Raw genomic sequence first — 8,171 nt, forward strand, 5'->3', positions numbered from 1 at the left:
GAATACCATATGTGTTCTTTTGTGATTGGCTTACCTCACTCAGGATGATAATTTCTAGTTCCATCCATTTACCTAGGAACCTCTCAAATTCATTGTTTTTAATAGCTGAGTAATACTCCATTGTGTAAATATACCACATTTTTAAATCCATTCCTCAGTTGAAGGACATCTGGGTTCTTTCCAGTTCCTGGCTATTACAAATAAGGCTGCTATGAACATAGTTGAGCATATGTCATTGTTATATGTTCTAGCATCTTCTGGGTATATGCCTAGGAGTGGTATAGCTGGATCCTCAGGTAATGCTATGTCCAATTTTCTGAGGAACCTCCACACTGATTTCCAAAGTGGTTGCACCATCTTGCAGTCCCACCGACAATGGAGGAGTGTTCCTCTTTCAGCACACGCTATCCAGCATCTACTATCACCTGAGCTTTTAATCTTAGCCATTCTGACTGGTGCGAGAAGGAATCTCAGGGTTGTTTTGATTGGCATTTCCCTGATGACTAAGGATTCTGAACATTTCTTTAGGTGCTTCTCAGCCATTTGAGTTTCTTCAGTTGAGAATTCTTTGTTAAGCTCTATGCCCCATTTTTTAATAGGGTAATTTGGTTTTCTGGAGTTTAGTTTCTTGAGTTCTTTGTATATATTGGATATTAGCCCTCTATCAGATGTAGGATTGGTAAAGTTCTTTTCAGAATTTGTTGGTTGTCGTTTTGTCCTATTGACAGTGTCCTTTGCCTTACAGAAACTTTACAATTTTATGAAGTCCCATTTGCCAATTCTTGATCTTAGAGCATATGCCATTGGAGTTCTGTTCAGGAACTTTTCCCCTGTGCCCAAGTATTCAAGGTTCTTCCCCTCCTTCTCTTCTATTAGTTTCAGGGTATCTGGTTTTATGTCGAGGTCCTTTATCCACTTAGACTTGAGCTTTGTACAAGGGGATAAGAATGGATCAATTTTCATTCTTCTACATGTTGTCCTCCAGTTGAACCAGCACCATTTGTTGAAAATGCTGTCCTTTTTCCACTGGACAGTTTTAGCTCCTTTGTCAAAGATCTAGTGACCATAGGAGTGTGGGTTCATTTCTGGGTCTTTAATTCTATTCCATTGATCTTCCTGCTTGTCTCTGTACCAATACCAGGTAGTTTTTATCACTATTGCTCTGTAGTACAGCTTGAGGTCAGGGATGGTGATTCCTCCAGAAGTTCTTTTATTATTGAGAATAGTTTTCGATATCCTGGGTTTTTTGTTATTCCATATGAATTTGAGAATTTCCTTTTCTAACTCTGTGAAGAATTGAGTTGGGATTTTAATGGGGATTGCATTGAATCTGTAGATTGCTTTTGGCAAGATGGCCATTTTTATTATATTAATCCTGCCAATCCATGAGCATGGGAGTTCTTTCCATCTTCTGAGATCTTCTTCGATTTCTTTCTTCAGGGACTTTAAGTTCTTGTCATACAGGTCTTTCACTTGCTTGGTTAGATTCACACCAAGGTATTTTATATTATTTGCAACTATTTTGAAGGGTGTCATTTCCCTAATTTCTTTTTCAGTCTGTTTATCTTTCATGTAGAAGAAGGCTACTGATTTGTTTGAGTTGATTTTATAACCAGCCACTTTGCTGAAGTTGTTTATCAGGTTTAGGAGTTCTCTGGTGGAAGTTTGGGGGTCACTTAAGTATACTATCATATCATCTGCAAATAGCGATATTTTGACCTCTTCCTTTCCTATTTGTATCCCTTTTACTTCTTTTTGTTGTCTAATTGCTCTGGCTAGGACTTCCATTACTATATTGAATAGGTAGGGGGAGAGTGGGCAGCCTTGTCTAGTCCCTGATCTTAGTGAGATTGCTTCAAGTTTCTCTCCATTTAGCTTGATATTGGCTACTGGTTTGCTGTAAATTGCTTTTACTATGTTTAGGTATGGGCCTTGAATTCCTGAACTTTCCAAGACTTTTATCATGAAGGGATATTGAATTTTGTCAAATGCTTTCTCAGCATCTAGTGAGATGATCATGTGGTTTTTTTCTTTAAGTTTGTTTATATAGTGGATTACATTGATGGATTTCTGAATATTGAACCATCCCTGCATTCCTGGGATAAAACCTATTTGATCATGATGGATGATTGTTTTGATGTGTTCTTTGATTCGGTTTGCTAGAATTTTATTGAGTATTTTTGCATCGATGTTCATAAGGGAGATTGGTCTGAAGTTCTCTTTCTTTGTCGGGTCCTTGTGGGGTTTGGGTATGAGTGTAATTGTAGTTTCATAGAATGAATTGGGTAGTGTTTCTTCTGTTTCTATTTTGTGGAATAGTTTGAAGAGAATTGGTATTAGGTCTTCCTTGAAGGTCTGATAGAATTCAGCACTAAAATAATCTGGTCCTGGGCATTTTTTAGTGGGGAGACTTTTAATGACTGCTGCTGTTTCCTGAGGGGTTATGAGACTATTAAGATTTTTTATCTGCTCCCGGTTTAACTTTGGTACCTGGTGTCTGTCTAGGAAATTGTCCATTTCATCCAGGTTTTCCAGTTTTGTTGAGTATAGGCCTTTGTAGTAGGATCTGATGATTTTTTTTAATTTCTTCAGTTTCTGTTGTTATGTCTCCCTTTTCAGTTCTGATTTTATTAATTTGGATACTGTCTCTGTGCCCTCTGGTTAATCTGGCTAACGGTTTATCTATCTTGTTGATTTTCTCAAAGAACAAGCTCCTGGTTTAATTGATATTTTGTATTGTTCTTTCTGTTTCTATTTGGTTGATTTCAGCCCTGAGTTTGATTATTTCCTGCCTTCTACTCCTCCTGGGTGTATTTGCTTCTTTTTGTTCTAGAGCTTTTAGTTGTGCAGTCAACTTGTTAGTGTGTGCTCTTTCCAGTTTCTTTTTGTAGGCACTTAGAGCTATGAGTTTTCCTTTTAGCACTGCCTTCATGGAGTCCCACAAGTTTTGGTATGATGTGTCCTCATTTTCATTGAATTCTAAAAAGTCTTTTGTTTCTTTCTTTATTTCTTCCTTGACCAAGTCATCATTGAGTAGAGAGTTGTTCAGTTTCCATGTGCACGTGGGTTTTCCATTGGTTTTGTCATTATTAAAGACCAGTCTTATTCTGTGGTGATCTGAAAAGATGCAAGGGATTATTTCAATTTTTGTATCTGTAGATGGTTGTTTTGTGACCAATTATATGGTCTATTTTGGAGAAGGTACCCTGAGGTGCTGAGAAAAAGGTATATTCTTTTGTTTTAGGATGAAATGTTCTATAGATGTCTGTAAAGTCCATTTGGTTCATAACTTCTGTTAATGTCAAAGTGTCTTGGTTTAGTTTCTGTTTCTATGATCTGTCCATTGCTGAGAATGGGGTATTGAAATCCCCCAATATTATTGTGTGAGGTGTAATGTGTGTTTTGAGCTTTAGTAAAGTTTCTTTTATGTATGTAGGTGCCCTTGCATTTGGAGCATAGATGTTCTGAATTGAGAGTTCACCTTGGTAGATTTTTCCTTTGATGAGTATGAAGTGTACTTCCTTATCTTTTTAAATTAATTTTGGATGAAAGTCAATTTTATTTGATATTAGGATGGCTACTCCAGCTTGTTTCTTGGGACCATTGGCTTGGAAAATTGTTTTCCACCCTTTTATTCTGAGGTAGTGTCTGTCTTTGTCACTGAGGTGTGTTTCCTGTATGCAGCAAAATTCTGGGTCTTGTTTGTGTATCCAGTCTGATAGTCTGTGTCTTTTTATTTGGGAATTGAGACCATTGATGTTAAGAGATATTAAGGAAAAATGATTGTGGCTTCCTGTTATTTTTGTTATTAGAGGTAGAATTATGTTTTTATAGTTATCTTCTTTTGGGGTTGTTGGAAGATTACTTCCTTGCTTTTTCTAGGTTGTAGTTTCCCTTCTTGTGTTGGCATTTTCCATCAATTATCCTTTGAATTGCTGGGTTTGTGAGAAGATACTGTGCAAATTTGGTTTTGTCATGGAATATCTTGGTTTCACCATCTATAGTGATTGAGAGTTTTGCTGGGTATAGTAATCTGGGCTGGCAATTGTGTTCTCTTAGGGTCTATATGATGTCAGTCCAGGCTCTTCTGGCTTTTATAGTCTCTTGTGAGAAGTCTGGTGTAATTCTTATAGGTCTGCCTTTGTATGATACTTGACCTATTTCCCTTACTGCTTTTAGTATTTTTACTTTGCTTTGTGCATCTGATGTTTTGATTATTATGTGACGGGAGGTATTTCTTTTCTGGTCTAGTCTATTTGGTGTTCTGTAGGCTTCTTGTATGTTTATGGGCATCTTGTTCATTAGGATAGGGAAGTTTTCCTCAATAATTTTGTTGAAGATATTTACTGGCCCTTTAAGTTGGGAATCTTCATTCTCATCTATACCTATTATCCTTAGGTTTGGTCTTCTCATTGTGTCCTGGATTTCCTGGATGTTTTGAGTTAGGAGTTTTTTGCATTTTGCATTTTCTTTCACAACTGTGCCAATATTTTCCACCGTATCTTCTGCATTTGAGATTCTCTCTTCTATCTCTTGTTGGTAATGCTTGTGTCTAAGACTCCTGATCTCTTTCTTAGGTTTTCTATTTCCATGGTTCAGAGTTCCCTTTGAACTTTCTTTATTGTTTCTATTTCCAGTTTCAGATCCTGAATGTTTTTGTTTAATTCCTTCTTTGTGTTTTCTTGCATTTCTTTAAGGGATTTCTGTGATTCCTCTTTAAGGGCTTCTATCTGTTTTCTTGTACTCTCCTGTATTTCTTTAAGGGAGTTACTTAATTCCTTCTTATAATCCTCTATCATCATCATGAGAAGTGATTTTAATTCTGAATCCTGCTTTTCAGGTGTGATGGGGTGTTCAGGGCTTGCTATATTGGGAGAACTGGGTACTGATGATGCCATGAATCTTTGGTTTCTGTTGCTTATGTTCTTGCGCTTGCCTTTCGCCATCTGGTTAACTCTAGTGTTACCTGCCCTCACTGTGTAAGACTGGAGTCTGTATTTCCAGTTATCTTGCTTGTTGCAGAGCTCCTCAGAGTCCAGATGTTTCTGTGGTCTTATGCTCCTAATCTCCTGGGTGGAAGAACTCCTGGGACTCAGGCCACCTCTTGGATCTGGAAATCCTTCTGCTTTGATTGCAGTAGCTCCTCGGCTGCTCTGAGTGTAGTGGCTCCTCGATGACTCAGGATTCAGTATCTCCACAGGACAGGAGCAGACCAACTCTTTGTCTGCTCCAGCCCCAAGGACCAGGCAGGGGCAGAAGGTAAGTGGAATTCCGGAGGGGCGGGGTTTGGGTAGCTGCTGTGTCCTGAATGTCCCTGGCTCCCAGATGTATCTCTGGGGCTTAGGGAGAGAGATGGAGTTCTTACCGGCTGTTCTGAGTGCAGTGGCTCTTCTAGGGTGACTCCGAATTCAGTATCTCCACAGGACAGGAGCAGACCGATTCTGTGTCTGTCCCAGCCCAAAGAACCAGTCAGGGGTGGAAGGGAAGTCCATATTTATTTTCATAATTGTCTTAGAAGGTTGCACTCCTGGCACCAACGAATGTGTGTTCCCCTTGCACCACATCCTTGCTAGTGTAAGCTGTCACTTGTGTGACTGATCTTAGCCATTTTGACAGGTATAAGATGGAATCACAGAGTAGTTTAGATTTATATTTCCCTAATAGTTTAAGATTTTGAACATTTGTTTAATGTGTCTCAGCCATTTAAGTTTCTCTATTGAATTTTCAGTTTAGATCCATACCACATTTTTTAAAATTAAAATACTTAGTTTTTTGATACTTAGTTTGTTGTATTATTTACATATTTTGCATATTATTCTTCTATCCGATATAAAGTTGGTAAAACATTTTCTCATTCTGTAGGCTGCTATCTGTGCTATTTATGGTGTACTTTGACTAAAAGAAGCCTCTCACTTTCATGAGGTCCCGATTGTTTCTTTTTCTTGGTGCCTGAGCTATTATTTTTGTGTTCAGGGAGTTGCTTTCTGTGTCAATTTGTTTAAGGCTATTCCATACTTTTTCTTCTATCAGGCTTAAGGTATCTGGTTTAAATTGAGGTCTTTAATCCATTTGGATTTGAGTTTTACACAATATGATAAATATGCATCTATTTGCATTCTTTTACATGCAGACATCAGCTTTGACCATACTACTTGTTAAAGATGCTGTATTTTCTTCACTGTATGTTTTGGGCTTCTTTATAGGAAATTAGGTGTTCATAGGTGTGTGTGGATTTATGCCTGGGTTTCCAATTCCTTTCCATTGATCATTGTATCTTTGTGGAGGCCAATAACCTATGGTACTTATTACCATTGATGTATAGTGTAACTTGAAATAAGGGATGGTAATAACTCCAAACATTCTTTCATTATTCAAGATTTCACGATTGTGTTAACTATCCGGGATTTTTGCTTTTTCCATATGAAGTTGAGTATTGTTCTGGTTTGTAAAAATTTGGTTGACAGTGGAGCTGGCTTAGATAGAGAAGGCACATGTGTGCCAGACCCAAGTGTGTAAGAGTAGGAGAGGTGTTTCAGCCTCTGGCAAGCTGCAGCACTTGGGAGAGTGGAGCTCATGCCTTGACTTGGAAGCACAGTGGAGATGTCCCTGGAGCTGTAGATATGAGTGAGTTGGCTTGAGGGCATAAGAGTAGGAGAATTGATTCTGCCTTCTTCAGATGGCTACATTTGGTTGCCTAGTGCTGGGTAATTCCCCCTAGTGGTTGGGATAAGGAAGAGCCTTTTTAGCTGATTATGTTAGCTACCACCCATGTCCATATCAAGGGAGAACATGTGAAGACTATATTCAGAGGTTAGGCAATAGGTTGTGGGATGGGTCCACCCACTCATTTCCTAACTTTTAACCAAGAGTTGCTCCTGTCTAAAGGAAATATGAGGACAAAGTTTGGAGCAGAGACTGAAAGAAAGGCCATCCAGAGACTGTCCTACCTGGGGATTCATCCCACATACAGAAACGAAACCCAGCCACTATTGCGGATGCTAAGAACTGCTTACTGGCAGGAGCCTAATATAGCTGTCTCCTTATAGGCTGTGCCAGAGCCTGACAAATACAGAGGCAGATACTCACAGGGAACCATTGAGTACAGGGACCCCAATAGGGGAGTTAGGGAAAGGAATAAAGGAGCTGAAGGAGTTTGCAACCCCATAGAAAGAATGACAATATCAACCTACCAGACCCCTAAGAGCTTCCAGAGACTAAAACTACCAACCAAAGAGTACACATGGAGTACACATGGCTCCAGTTGCATATGTAGCAGAGGATTGACTTATCTGGCATCAGTGGGAGGAGAGGCCCTTGGTTCTGTGAGGGATTGATGCCCTAGGGTAGGGGAATTCTAGGGCAGTGAGGTGGGAGTGGGTGGGTCGGTGGAAGAGCACCCTTATAGAAGCAGGGTGAGGGGAGAAAGGATAGAGGGTTTTGAGAGGGACTTCTGGAAAGGAGATAGCATTTGAAATGTAAATAAAATATCCAATAAAAATGGGGGACTCTAAATTTTTCCACCCCCAAAATCTATATTATCTAAGAGTGGTTGAAATGTATGAAAGGACCAGTCTTGCTGATCCAAAGCTGCAGGATCTCCATGACACAGGGTAACAACAGGATATCACATAAGCCATTCACTTGATTAATCAATTAATCAAGTTATCCTGAGACATTTTTTGTGCTAATCGTGAAATATGTTTTTTCTCTGTTTTCTTTCTCAGTGTTTAGGAAGGCTACTGATTTGTATGAGTTAATTTTGTATCCAGCTATTTTGCTGAGTGTTTTTATCAGCTGATAGACTTTTTAGTCTCTTATTTATACTTCAGTATCACCTGCAAATAAGGATACCTTGACTTTTCTCCTTCTAATTTGTGTCACCTTGATCTCTTTCAGTTGTCTTATTGTTCTTTGACTTCAAGTAATATATTGAATAGATAAGGAGAGAGTAAGGAATCTTATTTTGTTCTTAATTTTCGTAGAATTGCTTGAATTTCTTTTAGTTTAATTGATGTTGGTTATGGGCTTGTTGTGAGTTGTCTTCATAATGCTGCATGCATTTTACTTATTATTTGTTTATTGACTCTGTGTGTGTGTGTGTGTGTGTGCACGTGCACATGTGACAGAGAGAGAGAGAGAGAGAGAGAGAGAGAGAGAGAGAGAGAGAGAGA

This window comes from Grammomys surdaster, unplaced genomic scaffold, assembly GCF_004785775.1.
Source record: "Grammomys surdaster isolate TR1022 unplaced genomic scaffold, NIH_TR_1.0 62, whole genome shotgun sequence".
Classification (NCBI taxonomy): Eukaryota; Metazoa; Chordata; class Mammalia; order Rodentia; family Muridae; genus Grammomys; species Grammomys surdaster.